This window comes from Staurois parvus, unplaced genomic scaffold, assembly GCF_062004578.1.
Source record: "Staurois parvus isolate SC_StPar_1 unplaced genomic scaffold, SC_StPar_1.0 ptg000011l, whole genome shotgun sequence".
Classification (NCBI taxonomy): Eukaryota; Metazoa; Chordata; class Amphibia; order Anura; family Ranidae; genus Staurois; species Staurois parvus.
The window spans coordinates 28,348,653-28,372,508 of NW_028317807.1; the positions used below are offsets into that span (position 1 = coordinate 28,348,653).

The 23,856-nt window shown below is 39.7% G+C and overlaps 1 protein-coding gene across 21 annotated transcripts in view; it reads left to right on the forward strand.

Moving 5' to 3' along the window:
- MAP2 (microtubule associated protein 2) overlaps nt 1-23,856 on the forward strand; it is a 297,262-nt gene that overhangs the window by 176,375 nt on the left and 97,031 nt on the right. For all 21 annotated transcript variants that reach the window (XM_089671950.1, XM_089671989.1, XM_089671981.1 and 18 more), the window contains one exon: nt 12,931-13,002. The gene's annotated coding sequence lies outside the window, so the exon portion shown is untranslated. The remainder of the gene's footprint in view (nt 1-12,930; nt 13,003-23,856) is intronic.

Consider the following 23,856-nt stretch of genomic DNA (forward strand, 5'->3'; position numbering starts at 1 on the left):
ATGTTGTTTACATCCAAGTCTTATTTTATTCTTGTTTCCCATATTTTAAAGTAAAATAAAAAAACATGCACTGCACTGAAGGAATTAATCAAAATCAGCATAATGTACAGCTCCAAGTTCTATGAAAACAAATCCAATACTACACATATAATACATAATTTTAAATATGTCAGTGAAAATTTCCAAGTGAAAATATATAACATAAAGAAATGGACATAAAACCATGTATGATGTGTTCAGATTCCTTTGTGAAAATCCATAAATAAATCAAACTTTTCACATTTCCTAACAGTGCCAGGACATCACAGTGCAAGGATCTCCACCATCACTGAAAATCAGGGCAGACTCTCACCTCCTAAGATGGATCTTTAAATGATAAAAGGTAAAATCAGGCAGTCTCCCTTTCAGAAATGAAAGCCAGGATCAGCTGTAATGGAGGATCCAAACCTCTTCAATCCCTAGGATCCCTGGCTTACTTGTAAATAGCAAACACTTTAATATTGTGTTTACCTCCAAATATTATTATGTACGAGTTTCTCATATTTTAAAGTGACACTAAACATTTGAGTTAAAACACAAAAGAGAAAAAGAAAAACACACACACAAACACACATATATATATATGTACACTATATTGCTCAAACTCATTGGAATCAGATGTTTCAATCACCTCCATGGCTACAGGTGTATAAAATCAAGCACCTAGGCATGCAGACTGCTTCTACAAACATTTGTGAAAGAATGGGTTGCTTTTCAAGCGTGGTACCGTGTTAGGTTGCCACCTAACACGGTGAAATTTCCTTGTTACTAAATATTCCACGGTCAACTGTTAGTGGTATTATAACAAAGTGGAAGCAACTGGGAACAACAGCAACGCAGCCACGAAAAATGACAGAGCGGGGTCAGTGCATGCTGAAGCACACAGTGCGCAGAAGTAGCCAACTGTCTGCACAGTCAATACAATAAAAGACCTCTAAACTTCATATGGCCTTCAGATTTGCACAACAACAGTGCATAGAGAGCTTCATGGAATGGGTTTCCATGGCCGAGCAGCTGCATTCAAGCCTTACATCACCAAGTGCAATGCAAAGCGTCTGATGCAGTGGTGTAAAGCACACTGCCACTGGACTCTAGAGGAGTGGTGACGTGTTTTCTGGAGTGACCAATCACGCTTCTCTGTCTGGCAATCCAATGGATGTGTCTGGGTTTGGCGGTTGCCAGGAGAACAGTACTTACCTGACTGCATTGTGCCAAGTTTAAAGTTTGGTGGAGGGGGGTTATGATGTGGGGTTGTTTTTCAGGGGTTAGGCTTGGCCCCTTAGTTCCAGTGAAGGGAACTCTTAACCTCCCTGGAGATATTCCCGAGTGTAGCTCGGGGTAAAGTTTCAGCACCACAAGCAGTAACCCCGAGCTACACTCTGGAATACCCTGCAGCATTGCTCCCGGATCTCTTCTTCACTTACCTTGTCCTGCGCTCCCACGATGTCCCGACTGCAGCGTCCCTGGCAATGTCCTCCGGCCGATGCCGGCATCTGTCTTCCGGGTTCCGTTCCCTGCGACGTCAGGACGTACGGGGGACGGAACTGGCAGGAAATTTGAACATTTTAAAAGTGACATTCACTAAATTCACTAAAATCACATAGTAAAACATTACTGTATCAAACCATTTCACATACATTTTGTCCCGAGTGCTTTGTCCTGTGCCCTGCCTGCATTTTTACTGTTCTTTCTGCCTGGAAACTTCCATGGTGTCCAAAAAGCATCCCTTTAGGTCAAAAGCGGTTTTAGACCAGCTAGAGAACAGCGATAGTAAATCAGAACCACTTGCAGAATTGAGTGATAATGATTCGTGGGGAAATTTGTCATCAGACACTGAAAACGATTTTGCGACTTTGCTCAGTGATGTGCGAACTGGCGCTCTATTTCAAATTTCAGTGTTTTTGGTTTGATTATATTATTGAATTAAATTTATTATTATTATATTTTTTTTTAATGATTATTTATTAAATTATAATTTATGATTTTGTGTTTCAAATTTTAACATACCCGGAATGTTTACTAGACTCTTGTTCGGACAGATTTCAGTGAGTTATTCCTAAAAATTACAGGCCTACAATAAAAAAAATACATATTTCCATGCAAAAATATGTACCGCTTTGAGCACAGAAATATGGACATAATCAGACTGCTAGGGAGGCTACGGCGTCAGCATGCCAAGACATTTTGGACAATTTCATGCTCCCAACCTTGTGGGAACAGTTTGAGGATGGCCACTTCTTGTTCCAATGGTCAAACATTCCCATAGACACAATCCTAAACCTTGTAGACAGCCTTCCCAGAAGAGTTGAAGCTGTTATAGCTGCAAAGGGTGGGCCAACTCAATATTGAACCCTACGGACTAAGACTGGGATGCCATTAAAGTTCATGTGTGTGTAAAAGAAGGCGTCCCAATACCTTTGGCAATGTAGTTTATATCTTCGCTTCCCTACCGACAATAGTATATATTTTTTTAAGTACCGTAGTTTGGTGCCATTCCACAAACATGCACTATTTTAAAGCGTGACATGTTAGGTATCTATTTACTCAGCGTAACATTATTTTTTATATGTTACAAGAAAATTGGGTTATGTATTGTTTTTTTGCATCAAAATTCAGTAAAGTGTGTTTTTTCCAAACAATTGTGTTTAAATAATCGTTGTACAAATACCGTGTGACATAAAAATTGCAACACCCACCATTTCATTTCTCTTGGGCCTCAGCTTAAAAAAAATATATAATGCTTATGTTATTAAACACTGCGTAAACTGTTGGCGCTATATAAATCATGTATAATAATGTTTGGGGGTTCTGAATAATTTTCTAAAATGATTCTTACATGTAGGGGAGAAATGCCAGAATAGGCCTGGGAAGCAAGTGTGTGTATGTATATATATATATATATATATATATATATATATATATATATATATATATATACAGTTGTGTTCAAAATAATAGCAGTCAGACATCACTAACCTGATCAATCACTGTTTTTGGTACAAATCATATTTCTACATGGCAAATAATTTACTAGCAGGTGTAGTAGAGTAATAGAAATCTAACAGACCCAACAATCATGACATGCATGCTGCTGATTCTGTGTAATTGAATCACTAATTGAAAGGGGCATGTTCAAAATAATAGCAGTCTGGAGTTCTATTAGTGAGGTCATTCATTCTTTGAAAAACAGGTGGCAATTGTTGCCCTTATTTAAGGAAGGATGGCAGCAAATGTTGTACATGCTGGTTACAGTGCATTTCTCTCTGAAATTCTGAGGAAAATGGGTCGTTCCAGACATTGTTCAGAAGAACAGCGTACCTTGATTAAAAAGTTGATTGAAGAGGGGAAAACATATAAAGAAGTGCAGAAAATGATAGGCTGCTCAGCTAAAATGATCGCAAATGCTTTAAAATGGCAACCAAAGCCTGAAAGACGTGGAAGAAAGTGAAAAACTACCATTCGAATGGATAGAAGAATAGCCAAAATGTCAAGAACTCAGCTAACAATCAGCTCCAGGAAGATCAAAGAAGGTCTAAAGTTACCTGTGAGTACTGTTACAATTAGAAGATGCCTATGTGAAGCCAAGCTATCTGCAAGAAGCCCCCGCAAAGTCCCACTGTTGGAAAAAAGACATTTGCTGAAGAGGTTACAATTTGCCAAAGAGCACATTGACTGGCCTAAAGAGAAATGGCGCAACATTTTGTGGACTGATGAAAGTAAGATTGTTCTTTTTGGGTCTAGTGGCCGGAGACAGTTTGTCAGACGACCCCCAAACACTGCATTCAAGCCACAGTACACTGTGAAGACAGTGAAGCATGGTTGCGCAAGCATCATGATATGGGGATGTTTCTCATACTATGGTGTTGGGCCTATTTATTGCATACCAGGGATCATGGATCAGTTTGTATATATCAGAATACCTAAAGAGGTCATGCTGCCTTATGCTGAAGAGGAAATGCCCTTGAAATGGGTGTTCCAACAAGACAACGACCACAAACACGCCAGTAAACGTGCAACATCTTGGTTCCAGACCAACAAGATTGACGTTATGGAGTGGCCAGCCCAATCCCCGGATCTTAATCCAATAGAAAACTTGTGGGGTGACATCAAAAATGCAGTGTCTGAGGCAAAACCAAGAAATAGAGAAGAACTGTGGAATGTAGTCCAATCATCCTGGGCTGGAATACCTGTTCACAGGTGCCAGAAGTTGGTTGACTCCATGCAACACAGATGTACAGCAGTTCTCAGAAACAGTGCTTATACAACTAAATATTCATTAAGTGATTCAAAGGAAAGCAAAATCTTCAAACATTTTTCAGTTTATATAGTGAATGTTTGAGTTTGTAAAGAAGAATACAAACACTGCTATTTTTTTGAACAGTCTAATATTCACCTTTCTTCAATTTCTTTAGAGGAACAACACAAATTTGATATATTTTTCTTCATGTTTTGATTTGGAATAGAATGTGTAGTGTTGCAAATGCATTTGTGTGTATGGAAATAAAAGCTATTAGAAGGATTTTGAGCTTTATTCACTTTTTTCAACACACTGCTATTATTTTGAACACAACTGTGTATATATATATATATATATATATATATGTAATTATATATTCTTATTTCAAAAAAGTACCTTGTTTTGCTATCAGCCTTCCCAAAATCTCCAAATTCTTATTGCTTTGCTATTCTGATTCGACTTAGAGAATGGCTATTTTCACTCTCAGTGGTCCCACTGTATGTGGAGCATAGCCACCCTCTCTTGCTTCCTCCAGAGGTGAACTACAAACTTAGGTGTAGATTCTATCTGCCTGTATGTAGCATAACTTTACTCCTTCCCTCAGCCTAACTTGCATTTGTAATCAATAATCCATTTCATATGCAGTGAGATCAGAGGACTCCATGCTGTATGGGATTTGTAGTATTCATAAAGCAGTGCATGTGGCTGCTTTTTTCAAAGCAATGGAAGTGAGGCAGAACAGGAGAACTTCAGGATCATAGGCAGGACAGTACAGGGGGCCTGAAAAAAACAGTAAGAAGGGATTTCATGAAAAAGCAATAACAGGGCTGTTATCTACGAGATATTGTATGGATGGTGTTTGAAGATTAGTTATTTTTTAGTGTCATATTAAAGCCCCTCCCCCCATCTCCAGATCCATATAGTTACCTTTTGTACACTCCCCCACCATTCTCTTCAGAAGTCAAAGGAAATACCCAGTAGTTCTGAGTAAGAAAGAGCATGTGATCTGGGCCAATCAGTGCTGTCAGTTGGGAAGCCCATAATCCAGAGAAAGCTACAACTCTAGCAACTAGTAACTTTTAAAGCGGGGTTTCCTTTCACTGCCAGTGGCTAAACGAAGCAGCATAGGAGTAGAAGGAAGGTAAGAACAGTTTTTGCCACTAGGGAGAAGAGATTATTGTGAACCTGTTGCCTTGCCCTGCATGGACAAAGCATGGTTTCACTTTAATGTAGCTGTAACAGTAGAAAAATATATCACTATTACGTTTCCATTCTGCATGAGCTGTAGTTACAGTTCATGTGAATATAATGTCGACTAACATCAAATAATGATCAATAGGTCCCTTTGAGTACACAGTGTCAGTGTTGATGATCTTAACTTTAAATGCCAGGTGGTCCCATGGTGCAGCTTGATGCGTTTTTGGTCTTTTTAGAATTTGAATCAATACTTTGTGTACTGAGAGTGTGGTCTTCAAAGTGATCTATTGATTTTGTGATCCTTTGATGCAACGTGAATTTTATAGTAAGCTAAGCACAATGGAAGGAATTAGGGGTACTTACAACAGCTAACGAGGACATTTACTTTATCTTTAAAGCTTTTTCTGTAAATTCAGATTTTGACAGTGTTTCCTTAAAGGAAAAATTTACAAGAGGAATATGAATGGTGCCCTTTGTTGACTTTCTTCTGAAAATACAAGTTGACTGGTAGATCTCAAAGTCTGCATACTTGGAATACTATGCAGCCATTGAATCAGCATGACAGCAAGGGAATTCCTGTTTTTAGAAGGGGGTGTAGGCAAAGACAAACTTTATACATCCTCAGTACTGATTGCATTCATAGTGACCCTGTCATGAATATTGACCTGGCAAAAACATATGTACATATATAAATACATGTAAATATATGTATATATGTAAACATGTAAATATATATGTACATATATTAATACATGTAAATACTTACCTTTGCCACTGCCCATGCTGCTAAATGTTGGTCTGTTGATGAGGAATCATGTGAGAGGAATCATTTAACACTGCAAGGCACACGGTAGGTCAATAGTCCCAATGGACTCTGTTCCTCAGCAGACTTCAGGGGATTCGTCATCAGATCGGTGCTTGGCAGCTTAGGCAGCTGGAGGTGTATGTATTTACATTCTTCCATTGCAGGCAAATCACTTTTGCCAGTGCAGCAGGGTTGATTATGAGAATGATGGGTAGTGAGACTTTTGTCCTTCATTTGTAGCGTGAAAGCCTACTGCTGTCTGTTTCCCATTGAGAATTTATAAATGTAAAACCACAAACATTTATGTTGATGACAGATTCTTTTTTAAATGGGACAAGTAACAACAGGGAAAGGCATTGTGATATTGAGAGACAGATGTGGCTAACACCTTTCTTTCATGTTCTTATTCAGAGTTTATAAAAACAAAAAGTACAGACAATTATGTAGATAGCAGACTGTTTTATTGAATACTTTAGCAATGCTACTAGTTTACGAACTGTCTATGTCACAAAGACAAGTAAACATAAAACATAGGGGTTGATTTACTAAAACTGGAAAGTGCATATTCTGGTGTAACTCTGCATAGAAACCAATCAGCTTCCAGTTTTTTTTTTTGTCAAAGCTTAATTGAACAAGCTGAAGCTAGAAGTTGATTGGCTACCGGCACAGCTGCACCTGACTTTGCATTCTCCAGCTTTGGTAAACTGCACCAGATGTTGGCTGGGCTGCACAAGGAACTCACAGATATGGGTAAGCTTGTTAACCCCTTGGCGCCGATGCCTGCCGGCCCTTTAAGGGTTTCAGAAACCGGGAGGTAGGGCGGGGTTTAGGGGCGTCACGGCAGTCACATGATCGGGAAAGGTCCCGATCGAAAGAGGAGATCGGGACCTTTCCGTGAGTACCAGACATGTGCTGGGAACATGCAGAGCACTCGCTCTCAGCACATTTTTTTTTTTTAATAGAACACAAATGTGCGGCCACTTGGCGTCTAGGCCCAGACGCTGCACATTTGCGTTTGGCCAGCGCCAAGAGGTTAAAGCCTGGAGTGCACAGAGAATTACTCCGGTGCTGGGATGCAAGTTATTGACTGGAACACACAGGGAAACACGCAAGCCCTGGTTGTATGTTGCAGGGAGTTCCAAATGACTGGTACACAGAAGGTGTCACAGAGGATCACTAAAGACATGATCAGGAAGTCACTAGGAAACACAGGGTGTCTGACTGCTAGTGTGTCCCTTTAAGTCAGATTCTGGACATGGACTGGCTAAGGCATTGACAGATGTTGATGTGCTACATGCCATTGTCCTCATATGCTGCAAAATGGAACTGGTGAGTGTGACATCCACTAAAGAAGAGAGACTATTGACAAATGTGTGAATGCTTAGAAATAATTTATGTTCTAAATGCTCTATAGGGGATTGCCTTTATTTTTGTGGTCTATGCTTAGGTCTATAGCCCTATCAGATGTCAAAACATCCCTCTAATAACATTAGGGTAGAGAATTTAATCTCTTCTGTCCCAATTTCTTATACACAGATAGGGGAGTCTCGATCTGCATCTTTTCCATTGAGAAAACATCATCATTCTCTTTACAGAATGAAAGGTGTTCTGTGATTGGGGGAGGATCATGAAATTCATCCATACTGCCTCCATTCACAGAATGCATTGCATTATGTAAAAAGAATGTAAGACATTTTCTCAATGGACAAGGTGCCAAATGAGCGACCCACTATGTACTCCAGCTGTAACTGTGAGTCTCTGCATCAGACATTTGGCGCTTACTGTACTGTAAGAGCTAAATGAAAGTAAAAGTTTTCACAAACGCAGCAGAGTACACGAATGTCACTAGTGGCAGGACTTTTTTTCAGCATAAATGCCAGGGAACACAGTTCTTGCACCTCCAGCAGTGAATGTATGTAATGGCAAGGGCTGCTTGGGTGTGCTGGAGGATCTATTGTTGCTGGCTTCTGGGGGATTTATTGTCAATGAAGGGGATCTATTTTTGTGTGATGGTCTATTGTTGCACGGGAGGTCTATTGCGGCTGCTGGGGGATCTATTGTTGCTGGGGTCAGTTGTTGCTGGAAGGGATCTACTGTTGAGGGAGGGGTCTATTGTATCTGGCTGCTGATGAGTCTATTGGTGCCAGCTGTTGGAAGATTTGTTGTAGCTGCTGGGGGTCTATTGTTGCTGGGGTGGTAACAAATTCTATACAAATTATTTAGCACCACAAAATGATACTTGGCTCTGTATTCTCTAAAAGGAAAGGTACTGGGAGGTGGGTAGGGGGTGGAACCAAGTGACGATGCTCGGAGGTGGGTAAGGGTGGAGACAAGAACTGACTCAGAAGGGGGGAGTCCTTTCACATATTTTTTGAGAAAAAAATCCCCGTTTAGTGGTAAATTATTTTTACAGTGCACATGTCCAAAAATAGTTTTTGACCAGAGCTCAGAATTAAAAGAAGTATCCTCTGTATTGTCTCCAACCAATTGCACATCTTATAAGCAATTTCCATCCCAGTTTTAAGCCATGTGTGGTACATTGCTATGTATCGATGACATTCATACAGTGATTTTCTTAGTGAGGGCTAATGGAAAGCTTTGAGAATTGTCAACAAAATTGTGAAGTTTATGGCCAGTATTAGAGAGTATTAATTGTCCTTTTCTGAACCCCAACCTGTAAAGTGGTGCTAATCTACAGGATATGCTGCAGACAGCAAGTTAGTTAAGTAACTGGTAATATTATCTTTTTAAAAACCACAACTGAGGAATTCTTTCCACGGATAATAAAATGTTTATATCAGATAAATATAAATGTGAAACATCAATAGACTCCTCCAGACAGTGTGTTTGCATTGTGATTTAGTTTTTATTATTTTCCTTTGATCTCTGCAATCCAGAGTATCTCAGTGTTAAAAAAAGGACTAACTTAATAGTAAAATACCTTATATTCTCTAACACAGCGATGGCTATTCATGTGTATCAGGACAGTCTGTATTTTTACCCACATCAGGAATTCAGGACCTTCGGAATTTTGTCCTCCTGGTGTGGCTCCTACCCGAAGGCTTTAATCTACACCTGTCATAGTGTACAAGTACCTAAAATGGCCACATAAATAAAAAGCAGCTGCCTTCAACTGCCTACAGGTACCTATGTTGAAAATACAAGGCTCCTCAGACCTGGATCCCAGGGCTTTTTAGCCACTTGCCTTCCAGGCACTTTTGCCCCCCTCCTGCCCAGGCCAATTGTCAGCTTTCAGTGCTGTCGCACTTTGAAAGACTATTGTGTGGTCATGCAACACCCATATGACATTTTTATCATTTGTTTTCACATGAATAGAGCTTACTTTTGGTGGTATTTAATCATCACTTGGTGCTTTATTTTTTGCACTTTAAATTAAATTTTGAAAAAAGGTTTTCTTTGTTTCTCTTATAACATTTTGCAAACAGGTAATTTTTCTCCTTCACTGACCTGCGTTGATGAGGCTGCACTGATAGGCAGCACTGATGGGTACTGATGAGGCAGCACTGATAGGTAGCACTGATGGTCACCGATAGCCTGCACTGATAAGCTGACACTGATGAGGCGGTACTGGTGGGCATTGATGAGGAGGTACTGATGATGCTGTACTGATATGCAGCACTGATGGGCACTGATAGGCACTAATAGGTAGCACTGAAGGACACTGACTGACGGCACTGACTGGCAGCACTGACTGGCAGCACTGATAAGCGGCACTGACTGGCGGAACTGACGGGCACAGATTGGCAGCACTGTTTGGCACTGCTGGGCAGCACTGTTGGGCACTGATGGGCCCTTTTGGGGCTGCACTGATAATCAGGGCACTGATTATCAGTGCAGATGTCTCCTTTGACAGTTGCCAGTTATCAGCATTACTTTCCTCAAGCTGTGACAGTGTGAAAAAAGTACTGCCGATAACCAGCCAGTGTATTTACATGGTGATCAGCTGTGATTGGACACAGCTGATCACGTGGTAAAAGGCCGCTGTGATTGGCCTTTTACCATGTCACATGATTAGCTGTGTCCAAAGCACACAGCAATGACAGACAGCGCTGGGTGCGTGCCGCTGGGTGCACGCTGGGGGTAGCATTCTAAGAGGATGTTGTATGACTCCCTTCAGCACTTCGGCTTTAGTGCGGTAAGAAAGTGGTTAATATGAAAATAATGGCACTACCCAGCAATGTCAATAGCTCCTGTTTCACATCTCGTACCTTCTTCATGTCCAATAATGACCCCTGTCATAGTGACAGTAGGAAAGCACAGAAGGATGGAGGGGTAGGTCCAATATCAGCACCACTCAGAAGTGTTGAAAAATGCCATATTCAGAGCACCCTGGGTGTTGAGGCTGCCAGGGTTCTCCAAAAGTTATTTCAATTTCTGGGGCTATTTTAGGGATTTTACAGTTTCATAGGTGTACTGTAAATCATTTTTTTTACAGACATGAGCATATTTTACCAGTGTATCCCTCTAACCTTTAACAATAAAAGCATAACTGAATCCTTATTTTTATGAAAAAGAGTTGTACTCCAAAGATGTAATTAGCTCTGAGCACATTAATGGTGACCGTTACTGGTCAAAGCAAGAATACATTGTAAACGAATGTGCACACTTCGTCATGGGTACCCATGGATGTGTGTAGTCCCTAGAGAGCTAAAGCATGTGTAATTTGAATTGAATAAAGAATATGTAAACCCAACATTTCATATTCCTGATATGTGCCTGTTGTACCATCTACTTGTATGAAAAAGTATCCTGTTCTTGTATTGATTTCTTTGTGCGAAATCCCCGGTGTTCTTGCTAGTTCTCCTGCTATTATATTAAAAACTGGCATGATAGCACAGCGTGGTCAGTTTTCTAGCTGCGTTGAGAACTCAGCCTGCTCTCCTCCAATGATCAGACTTGTCCTGGCACAACCCTTCCCCCCTGCAAAGCCATTTACTGGGAAGATCAGTATGCTGTTTCTTCTCCTCCCCCAGTTCTCTGAGCTCCTTATGCAGCTGAGAACAGAGGGTATGTGATCACTTATGAAAAATGTGTTTATAATGTTTTTTATATATATGCACAAATGTTTTGCCTTTCATTTCTATTTTAAACGGAATGTGTTGTTTTCCAAGGCGAAGTTTCACATACACTTTAAAATAAGCAGCTCATATTCACACCATTAGTGTAAACTGTTGTCTATGGTTTTGGTCAAGAAGTGACCAAGAAGTAAGTCAACTGAGAATGTGTAATAGTCTGATATGACAACGATGTTCACCTCAATCCAAGGATGCAATGCTCACTTAATCATGACCGTAGGCTGGCATTGAGTTAGGGTGAGACATCAGGGGTGTCTATAGTGAGTATTCATTGACAGTGGTGTATGCCCTTATGACACGTCAGACCAGATATGAACAAACTGCTGTATAATTCAGCACCCAGCTAATCTTAAGGCACGAGAGAGAGAGAGAGAGAGAGAGAGAGAGAGAGAGAGGAGAGAGAGAGAGACTTTGATGGTATTACCAACTACAGTTAAAATGTAAAAAAAAATGCTAGTTGTATTTTTTGGATGCTGGCTGCAAGCCTCCTGACTAACTGTTCAAAGGAAAATGCTCAAACTATGTTTGGTACCATTGGGGATCTTCTTTGGTTGCATGTACCATTTAGAAAAGACATTGTTAGCATAAATTGTATGTTATGTGAATGTACTTAAACCAAAAAAACTTAACAGATGCAAGCAGAGTAGACTTTAATGATGTCAGACCCAAAGCCATTGTACTGTCAGAATGCATCAAGAGCGCCCCCCACACGGAATGGAGGCAAACACACTTGCTGCATCCATACATAGACTGAGAAAGAAAACATTTGAAATACAAGTTATATAAGTTGCCAGCTAGAGACTTCAAGGCAGAATGTTATTATCACTAAAAACCATTGCCTTGTGGAAAATGTTTACGGCAAAGCCAGGCAGTAGTTGACATGATCTAATTAAATAGCCTCTGTTTTTTTCATCTGTACAATAAAAACATATTAGGTTACCACTAACTGAAAAATTGTCTGTCAAGGGATGTTTCATCTCATGAACAGAAGCTTTCCATCTTTAAGAATAACTATTCATTTGGCTAGTTTTGAAAATCAACTGCCCATTTACTTAAGGGATAGGAAAGAAAATATAGGATGAGGGTAAAAGGGATTATGTTTACTGAGTTTATATTTTATAGCCATTGCAGTTTGGGTGGCCCTTATCTACTATATAAAATAGAATGAAACTGCTTGTAGTACCTTACAACAACCAATCAAATTTTAAAACTGATATTTTTCCCCATTGTATTCAACTGTCACATCCCTGAAAATACCATCATTTCTGTATTTTGTTATCAGTCAATTTTTATTTTCAAAGGGTCTATGAAGGGAGAGGACCCCTCTGTGCTACTAAAAAGTACAATTTAGAAAAATATTTTCTTGGAGGGTTGGCAGCTGTTTAATGGGCTAAACAAATCACTGACATGACTAAACTGATAAAACTGTATTCTCATATATGTTGACTCATCCTGTTATTTATGTCTTCACTGTACATAATGAATTAAAGCCATGGAACTGCATGAAACCAAACCTTTTCATTTATATGTTTTTTTTGTTCTTCTGGTTTTGCTAGGTGACGTGTTTTGATACCTACACTAGGAGCTCTACTCTTCTGTATAAAGGAGAACACCGACTGTGGCAGGGGGTAAGTCTGGGTATTTGTTTAAAATGATCTGTCTGTTAAGTGTGATAGCTGGAGTGCAAAATCTGGTGCAACTCTGCATAGAAACCAATCAGATTCCAAGTTTTATTGCCAAAGCTTAATTGAACAAGCTAAAGTTAGAAGCTGATTGGCTACCATGCACAGCTGCACCAGATTCTGAGTGCACCAGCTTTAGTAAATCTACACCACTGTCTACTAACACACTTCTAATTTGTACAAACCCAAACATTGGTAAAGCATAATTGGGTTTTATCTACAGTGTAGTTTGAGTAAAATGTACTGTAGATACATAGACGGTATAAAATATATTTTTAAATATATTTTTAGGTTCATTTCAAATTGAAGCTGTCAGCAATGTGCTATTATTTTAGGCATTCTTTCAGACAACCTTCCTTATCTCAGGGCATAAATGTGACCTCAAAACGTTTTATAGGGCTCTCATGAGACTGGAGATACTTGAGAGATTTCCTTAGTCTGTAAGTGTCCACTTCACAAAAGAGACCAGTGGTAAGGTTTTGGCTGGAGGATACAAAATATCTCAGCAAGTCATGTTGTCAGGCTCAAGTAAAGACACAGATGGAGTGAGGATGGTTGAGTAAAGGAAATCAGGAGAGCTAGGTAGGGTGGGTGAGTCTGAAATCTGAAAGTACAGTCATCCTAAAAGTATAGCACTTCAAATTTATTTTAATATGTCATTCAAGTCAAGTCTTTTCTGAGTGGTTACTAGTGTTTGGTCATCTGAAGAAGGCCTACTCCTGGAATTTGAACATTCACATTTAGTTTCCTAAAGTTTCTCTTATACCATGTAGAAAATGTGCAAAGCTTGCTATTTATTGTAGCAGGACAGAGGTATGTTGTGTGTAAATGGACATGCTATTGTCATCTTTATAGAAATACGAAAAGTGACCATGATGGCAAACATTTTGCTTTCAGTACTTATGATGCTTCAAGAGACCTGAACCCTCAGGGGAACCAGAGTTTCAGCTGTCCCTCATTGATGCTTTCCATCAAAAAAGTCACCTGGTAACTAAATACTTGTTATCTGGGTCAGTCTCATGCTGATTATTGGTGTTCCTAGCTTTTGATTCTGATTGTGTCATAAGGAGAGGTCTCTGTGAGGTAGAGGTGCTATCCAGCTGCTGGAGCAGCCAGTCTGTGCCTCTGCCTCACAGACATCCAACCCCTTTATATGATCCTAATCAGGAAGTAGCAAGTTGTTGTTACACTGAGGGAGCCTGATTTTGGTAATAGATATGCATTTAAGAGGTTTATTAGTGAATTTATAATCCTAAACAGCAAGATTGGATTGTGGATTGTAGATTCCCTAGTAGGATTAGGTCCATTTCAACTTGGGACAATTTTGATATGAAGCCAGGTGACAATTTGTCTAATGCAGGCCATAGATGGGGAGAAAAACGGCAGATTTTCGGCCGATTAACGAACTATCGGTCGGTCTAAAAAACTTACCTGACCACCAATTATTACGAAAATCGGCCGATTAATGAGTAACCTATAACGGGAAATGATGTCATTTTGTGGCCTTTGTGATCCTTTTTCGGAAAACGATCGTTCGTTTTTGACCATCAATGAGGATAAAGTCGGGCGTTTTTCGAAAATTTTCCAACATCACCGATAATCTGAAAGTCCAAAATACACGAAAAACGGCCGACAAAATCGTCCACTAACGATAAGATAATCGGCCGGTTTTATTTTCGGACGAAAAATCGGCCGTTTTTCTCCCCATCTATGGCCTGCATAAGACAGCACCCTGGAAGCATGAGATTAGTTTCTTCATGGCCTCAAACTGTTTCCCAACAATCCTTAAAAGATGACCAAAAATTCAAGGATGGTCTAATGATCAAGGGTGAGGTTATTTCACTATGGTTAGTTGGTACCATAGAAGGTGAACAAAGGTGACATTTTTACGGGAAGAATAGAACAAGATATGTAGTGTAGTCATACTCCAGAAGCTACAAGGCAACTCATTCACTCCCTTATCATATCACGACTTGACTACTGTAACTCCCTCCTCGCCGGCCTACCCCAACACTGGCTATCCCCGCTTCAGTCTATCCTGAATTCTGCAGCCAGACTCATCCACCTTACCAACTGCTCCGTATCTGCCACCCCCCTCTGCCAATCCCTCCACTGGCTTCTGAATGCCCAACGCATTAAATTCAAAATACTAACACTGACGTACAAAGCTGTCCATCATACTGCCCCAAACTACATCACCAACCTGATATCCATCTACCACCCAAAACACACTCTCCGCTTCTCACAAGACCTCCTACTCTCCAGTTCCCTGGTCTCCTCCTCCCATGCCCGTCTCCAGGACTTCTCCAGGGCTTCCCCCATTCTCTGGAACTCACTACCCCAATCCATCAGACTGTCACCTACCCTCCTCACATTTAGGCGCACCCTGAAAACCCAGCTCTTCAGAGACGCCTTCCCTGCCCTCACCTAACTGCTGATCTCCCCACCACTCCATCCCCCACAACTATTTCCTCCTGTACCACTCTCCCCTCCCTCCTAGATTGTAAGCTCCAAGGAGCAGGGTCCTCGAACCCCTAATGTATTTTATTGTATTGTTACTGTACTGTCTCGTGAACTGTCTCCCATTATAATGTACAGCGCTGAGCAAACTGTTGGCGCTATATAAATACTGTGTAATAATAATAATAATATATGAATTTTGTTATTTTATAATCCTGCCTTACAAAAGGAAATCTAAATGAAAAGTGAGGTTTGGTGAACATATGGTCTCTGTTTCTGTTTACATTTGTTTGGGTAACCTCTAGTTCTCCAGCTGTCTAGGAACTAGAGGTCACAGAAGACCTGGAACACCCTGTTAGCTGTTTGCACGTCTTTGTTGAAGTTTGCTTTTCTTTTGCCTCCTCACACGTTCTTCATGGCAAATATGAATCAAGTTACAGTTGGAACTCAGCTGCAGGTGTTATGTTAGATACTCAGATTTGCAGTTGCTGAGTGGGCTTGCTGTGGACAGAGTAACTAATTGTCTCTGGGATATAGGCACATTGTTCACCAAGGGTGAGTAAATAACTTCACTTCATTAATGATCCTCTTGGCTGTTTTTCACTTGCAGCATTCACCATACGGAAGGTCTCACTGCAGAGTCAAAGTGAGCTGAAATACTGCATTGCAGGCACTGTGTTAAGCCCTAGCTATTTAATTGCTGTCTAGTAATGCAAGAGGGAACATCTCTCCTGGAGCAATTCTGTAGCATGAATATGATTACTGAATACAAAATTCATTAATCCCACTTTTATCTAAACATGATCCAGGATATTATATTATGTTATTAAAAAACTGATATGTTTATACACTATAGAGTAACACTGCATACAAGGAAATTATTTTGGTTATCTTTACATTTTAATTGTTCTTTTTCATCTCTTAATATGGAATCTGTAGAGTAAACTCATTTGTAGGATATTTGACCAATGAGAAAAATGTAAACAAGGTTGTACTTAAATTGTAAAATATCAGTTCTTTCTGATACTTAGTATTCTCGCTTAGTATGTTATTTCCTTACATGCTTGTAGTTTTGGTGCACGATGAATGCATTCTTCTTAGTATAATCCATTCTTTGCTATTTCACTGCTCATGATTGCTTGTTTCCTGTAATAGCGTAATTGCATCCAGTTAGAACTTACTCGGACTGCAATTTTCAATTGATTTTGACATTTTGACTTTTTTTGCACCCTGATCACTTTTTTTTAAATAAAACAATGATGTATTACTTAATAGGGAGCTATGGTGTATTATCTGTAAGGGTATATATATATTTTTTTTCTTAAATGTCATTTTTATGTGGCTTTCATGCTTTTTTTATGCCTGCATTTTCATATTTTTATGTATATTTTCCTTTAGTAGTTATAGTAAGTTTAATTCCACATAAGAAACATTACATTTTCATTAAAAAAGAATATAGATTACTTTAGAGATGTGTACCGTTATCGCATGAATCACATTATCACATATTAATTCAGCAGAATGTAAGTTCCTCCCAGAGTTGCTAGTACTTCTAATAGCTGCACTCATAGTAAAATTAGTGGTAGTAGTATTATTAAAAGTAACAGTAGTAACAGTAGTAAGAGTAATAACTATAGTAGCTAGCCCAGCACCTCTTCTATGGTGGTATGAATAATAATTAAATAATTGAATGGTGTGATTATATACTTGAATATAATAAAGGGAAAAGTTACCTCCTGAGTTTTCATTGTGCCCTCCATGTCTGTGAAGCCTTTTAAGCCTTTAGACAAACAACGATCTGTATACAGTCCTGAGCTGTTTCTGGAAGTGAAGGTTGCTCTAGTTGCTTCCAATGCATTTCAAATTCGCTGTTTCCACTAAGGATAGGAAGTTTTGCTCAGAAAGATTGCTGACATCACACAATACATAATCAGTAAAGCAGGATCTCTGCTGGACCTTCACAGTCTGAATACTGAGCTAAATCAGCAGCATGGAACAGACTCCCCCCCCCCAAAAAAAAATACCACAAGTATTTTTTTTATACGTTTAGTGATCACAGGTGTGAGGGCAGAGTACATTCTATTGAATATTTTCCAGCAAAATCAGTTTTCGGTTGTTCCAAATTCACCATACAGCATATTTTGCTGCATTGGCACTGTATATTCTTACAGCAAGCCTCCCCTTTATTGTTGTTTTTTTTTTACGCTCTAAACTATATTGTTCTAATTATGTGTTGCCTTTGCACATATGTTCATACTAGTCATTTATTCATTAATCACATATTAATTAATTTGTTTGTTATGCAATTTGATTTTAGTTTTCATTATCATAATTCCTTTTGTATGAATCACACAAAATGCAAGTTAAAGTAGAACTACAGGCAAAACGTTTTTTTTTTCATTTTGGGTAGAGGGTTATAACCCCTGTCAGATTTTTTACCCCATCTGCGTCCCATTGTGAAGATTTCCCTTTGCTTCCTGTCCCATAACCTAACAGAAAGTGAGAGAAAATACTTGCAAATTAAGGGAATTCCTCGGGGACCCCCAGGTCACCAGAACTAGTGTTCCCATTGGAAGATTCCCCCCCCCCAATTACTTTTCTGGGGACATCCCAAAATTTGGAATTTTCTTTTACTTTCACTTTCAATGATAGTGGTAAACAGGACAAATATAAAGGGTGATTCTCTTCAATGGGGGCACAGACAGCAGTAAAAACCTGACATGCCTTCTAATCCTTCTGCACTCTATCCAAAACTAAATAAAAAGTTTTGCCTTTAGTTATACTTTTAGTGGTGTTTCTTGGTGTAGCACATCTTTGTTTTAAGAAGACATTAATGTTCTTGCTCTAAAAAGCAAAGACAGTGCATCTATTTTGAATACATTACCAACCTAACACAATAAAGGGAAACCATAATGCGTTTGGACCTATTCAAATGTCTTTAAACATGTATTTAAAACTGATCTTTTATAGATGTATGTAATTATACACTTAATGCACAACAAAGAATTTCCAGAGCACCTTGGGTTAAGAGAAAGCAGAGCAGAAATTATCTCCGTTTGGACACTCCTCTCACTAGTTTATCAGCATACAGTCTTAGCTGCTTTGGTAATAGGGTTCTTACAATGGTTAGCTTTTTTATCTTCCCTGTTTGTACTATAAACTACTACTTCTCATCACCTCATTTCATCTTCTACGTTGATAATCCAGACTGGTAGGTATCTCCAGGAGTCTAGGATTCCAGGAGTTTCCCAGGACAAAAGGGAGAGAATAATTCCTCCAATGTGTTCTAAATCTAAGGCATAGCTTCCCTGAGTTCAACATCCCTGCAATAACTATCAAGAACCTGCCTTATACATGTAATGTCTCCAGACCAACTAAAGTGGCTTATTCAGATATGAATAAGCAATGACTGTTTAGAGTGTCTTCTGAATGAAGTAACACATTCAACCTCTTTTCATGTATCTCTTTTGGGGTGTAAAATATAGTATATCTGAATAGATAAATCAATTACTACCCCTTGGACATGCCTGTTATAGCCTAAGTATAGAGTAGTATCCATATGTGGAATCAAAGGATGTGTAGTCCAAAGCTATTCTCAGTTTGACAAAGAACATGGTTGTTTGAAACCGTTGCTTTACTGCTAAAATGTGATTTGTATACTTGCACTTGGATTTACAAGTAAAAGGGTCATGCACAACCTATGAAAAACAACCCCACACCATAATCCCCCCTTCACCAAACTTAACACTTGGCACAATGCAGTCAGGCAAGTACCGTTCTGGCAACAGCCAAACCCAGACCAAACCCAGACATGTCAATCGGATTGCCAGACAGAGAAACATGATTTGTCACTCCAGAGAACATGTCTCCACTGCTCTAGAGTCCAGTGGTGGCGAGATTTACACCCCTGCATCCAATGCTTTGCCTTGCACTTGGTGATTTAAGGCTTGGATGCAGCTGCTCGGCCATGGAAACCCATTCCATGAAGCTCTCTACACACTGTTGTTGTGCTAATTTGGAGGTCTTTAGCTACTGACTCTGCAGACAGTTGGCGAGTTCTGCGCATTGTGTGCTTCAGCATGCGCTGGCCATCATTTTACGTGGCCTACCACTTCGTGTCTGAGTTGCTGTTGTTCCCAGTTGCTTCCACTTTGTTATAATACCACTAACAGTTGATTGTGGAATATTTAGTAGCAAGAAAATTTAACAGATGGACTTATGGCAACCTGTCATGGTACCGTGCTTGAATTAACTGAGCTTCTGAGAGTGACCCATTCTTTTACAAATATCTTTAGAAGCAGTCTCATGCCAAGGTGCTTGATTTTATACACCTGTGGCCATGGAGGTGATTAGAACACCTGAATCCAATGATTTGGAAGAGTGTCCCAATACGTTTGGCAATAAGTGTGTGTGTATATATATATATATATACACATATATATATATATATATATATATATATATATATATATATATATATATATATATACATACAGTATCTCACAGAAGTGAATTTACCCCTCACATTTTTGTAAATTTTTTTTTGTTATATCTTTTCATGTGACAGCACTGAAGAAATGACACTTTGCTACAATGTAAAGTAGTGAGTGTATAGATTGTATAACTGTGTAAATTTGCTTTCCCCTCAAGATAACTCAACACACAGCCATTAATGTCTAAACCACTGGCAATAAAAGTGAACACCCCTCAGTGAAAATGTCCAAATTTGACCCAAAGTGTCAATATTTTGTGTGGCCACCATTATTTTCCAGCACTGCCTTAACCCTCTTGAGCATGGAGTTCACCAGAGCTTCACAGGTTGCCACTGGACTCCTCTTCCACTCCTCCATGATGACATCACGGAGCTGGTGGATGTTAGAGACCTTGCACTCCTCCACCTTCAGTTTGAGGATGCCCCACAGATGCTCAATTGGATTTAGGTCTGGAGACATGCTTGGCCAGCCCATCACCTTTACCCTCAGCTTCTTTAGCAAGGCAGTGGTCATCCTGGAGGTGTGTTTGGGGTTGTTATCATGTTGGAATACTGCCCTGTGGTCCAGTCTCCGAAGGGAGAGGATCATGCTGTGCTTCAGTATGTCAAAGTACATATTGGCATTCATGGTTCCCTCAATGAACTGTAGCTCCCCAGTGCTGGCAGCGCTTATGCAGTCTCAGACCATGACACTCTCACCACCAAGCTTGACTGTAAGGCAAGACACACTGGTCTTTGTACTCCTCACCTGGTTGCCGCCACACACGCTTGACACCATCTGAACCAAATACATTTATCTTGGTCTCACCAGACTAAAGGACATGGTTCCAGTAATCCATGTCCTTAGTCTGCTTGTCTTCAGCAAACTGTTTGCGGGCTTTCTTGTGCATCATCTTTAAAAGAGGCTTCCTTCTGGGATGACAGCCATGCAGACCAATTTGATGCAGTGTGCGACGTATGGTCTGAGCATTGACAAGCTGACCCCCCCCCACCCCTTCAACCTCTGCAGCAATGCTGGCAGCACTCATACGTCTATTTCCCAAAGACAACCTTTGGATATGATTCTGAGCACGTGCACTCAACTTCTTTGGTCGACCATGGCAAGGCCTGTTCTTAGTGGAACCTGTCCTGTTAAATCGCTGTATGGTCTTGGCCACCGTGCTGCAGGTCAGTTTCAGGACCTTGGAAATCTTCTTATAGCCTAGGCCATCTTTATGTAGAGCAGCAATTCTTTTTTACAGATCCTCAGAGAGTTCTTTGCCATGAGGTGCCATGTTGAACTTCCAGTGACAAGTATGAAAGAGTGAGAGCGATAACACCAAATTTAACACACCTGCTCCCCATTCACACCTTGGACCACTAATGAGTCACATGACACCGGGGAGGGAAAATGGCTAATTGGGCCCAATTTGGACATTTTCACTTAGGGGTGTACTCACTTTTGTTGCCAGTGGTTTAGACATTAATGGCTGTGTGTTGAGTTATTTTGAGGAGACAGCAAATGTACACTGCTATACAAGCTGTACACTCACTACTTTACATTGTAGCAAAATGTAATTTCTTCAGTGTTGTCACATGAAAAGATATAAGAAAATATTTACAAAAATATGAGGGGTGTACTCACTTCTGTGAGATACTGTATATAGCCTTGACTTCAAGAGCATGTAAAATGCGCAGACAGTGACAGTACAGTAGAATGCATCCATCCATGTGCAGCCTACCATATCAGCATGGAGATATTCCTGCAGGTGTCATATGTTCAGCAGAAGCCAGTAGTCAGCAGAAGTGATTAACAAGATGTAAAAATTGACCTGATTTATTTAGATTCACTCAGCTGTAGCACCAGGCCCGAAATTAGAAGGGACTGCTGACAGCTAGTGACCTGGACCTGTCTGGGCATGGAGTGCCCAAGGCTTATATAATTAGGTACTGGAGAGAAAGAAAGCCATCGCATTGAACTCTATCCAAGAATGCAAGAGTAACTGATACAGAAACGTATACTGAGATAAAACTAATATTTTTCTCTAGTTAAATGTCATTTCAGTTAGATAGCATTTTCTAACATTGACAGCAATGCTCACACTTGAAATAGTTATTTCATAGTGAGATTTGAACCTGAAATGTTAATTACTTAAAAACACATTAGTTAAAAATTGGTTATGATTTAACTCTCTGTATGTAACTGCAGATGTCTGTGATAAAAGACTTCCGATTATTCATACCATACCATAGTAGTACAATATGTAGTGCACAATATGTGCCAGTAGTAAAGGGAATGGAACTTTTTGCATTGCCCAGAATACTGATTGTAAGACGTTTGGCTGAGTGCAGAGGTTTCCCAAACTTGGAGTTTTTTATCTGAATATTCAGGCTGTCATTGGTTGAATGAATGACTAAAGACCATATGACCAAAGAGACTGAAGGAAACAGGATTAGGTGAAGAAGACGTTGGAAAACCCCCCAGAGCATGGAGGTTGGATTAAATCAATAACAGCACAGGGATGATTGAAATCAGGGGGTGATGTGCTATGGCCAAGGATTGAGAAGAATTGAGAAAGCATTTGCAGAAAACCATAACTCTGAGTTTTCATACTTATCATGCTGATGATTAACTAGCTCACATATAAAGGTTTCTTAAAGGACCTAATCAGTTTAGAGAAAATATGGTATTTTTTGTTTTCTTTTAAATGAGAAACATACTTTCAAAGCTTATCCTTTAGACATCACTGGTTTGTAATTTACTCAAATAGTTTGTTGTGTTCCTCTCATCTTGGCTCTTAGCCTCTCAATCTTTTTACACTGTGCTCTGCTAGTGAAGAGGATTATCTTGGTCTCCACTAGATGGAGAGATATAGGGTTCACATTCAGATTAACGCAGAACCCTTCTCCTGTCTCTTAACATCTCCATCTAGGGGTGCTTGGCAACAGCATTTGTAACAGCACAGGAGATTTAAAATGCATTTCCACATATGCAGCCAAAATTGGATAACACCTTCTCATTCACATAGCAAAACTTAAAAAAAAATTGCTGCTTACCTGTTTACCTTTAGTTGCTTAAAACTCTTACCTACCTTCCACCTTCTATGTAATGTTAAAGGGTAAGTTCAACTTAAAAAAAAAAAACTAAAATAAATGAATACACATCTTTTTGCAGGTAAAAAAATGTGCATTTATTATTTTTTTACACTGAAGCCTGTAAAGCATTGCACCCACAATCTGCAGATCGCAATGCCAGGCTTCTGCAGACTCTCAGTACATTGTCTGCCCGAACCTCCCGTATGGGTAGGCAGTTTTTCGAATTGCAGGAAGAATCAATGAACTACAAGAGTGCTCATGAACACCCTCACAGTTCATTGAGAACTACAAGCCGTCAGCTGCTGTTCATGGCAATGATGTCACCTAGGTGGATCATATGTAGCCTACATGTTATCTGCCTAGATTACATCACTACCACAAATGCTACACTCCACCTAATGACCAATAAAGATTATTTCCCAAGTAGAGCTTACTACTGACTGATACTAGACACCAATTTTATCACCTTGAACTATGGAAGTGGCAATCTAAACCACAAAACGTGTGTTATTCGGTGAATTAAAGTAATTGACTGTTTTACTAAAGTATACAACTTGTGTCTATCCTTTGAACAACCACATTGGACGCCTCTGTCAATGGAACTGATAACGGGCCTTTTTTTGTGCTGGCTCTTCCTACAAATTAGTTTCACCCACCTGAGAACCCCATAGAGTACTCAGGATGGGAATGCCCACGGCATAGAGAGCAACCACACTGACCCTGCGTGAAGACAGGTTGGTTTTCCCTGCATGGAGACTGGTGGTTTTCTCCAC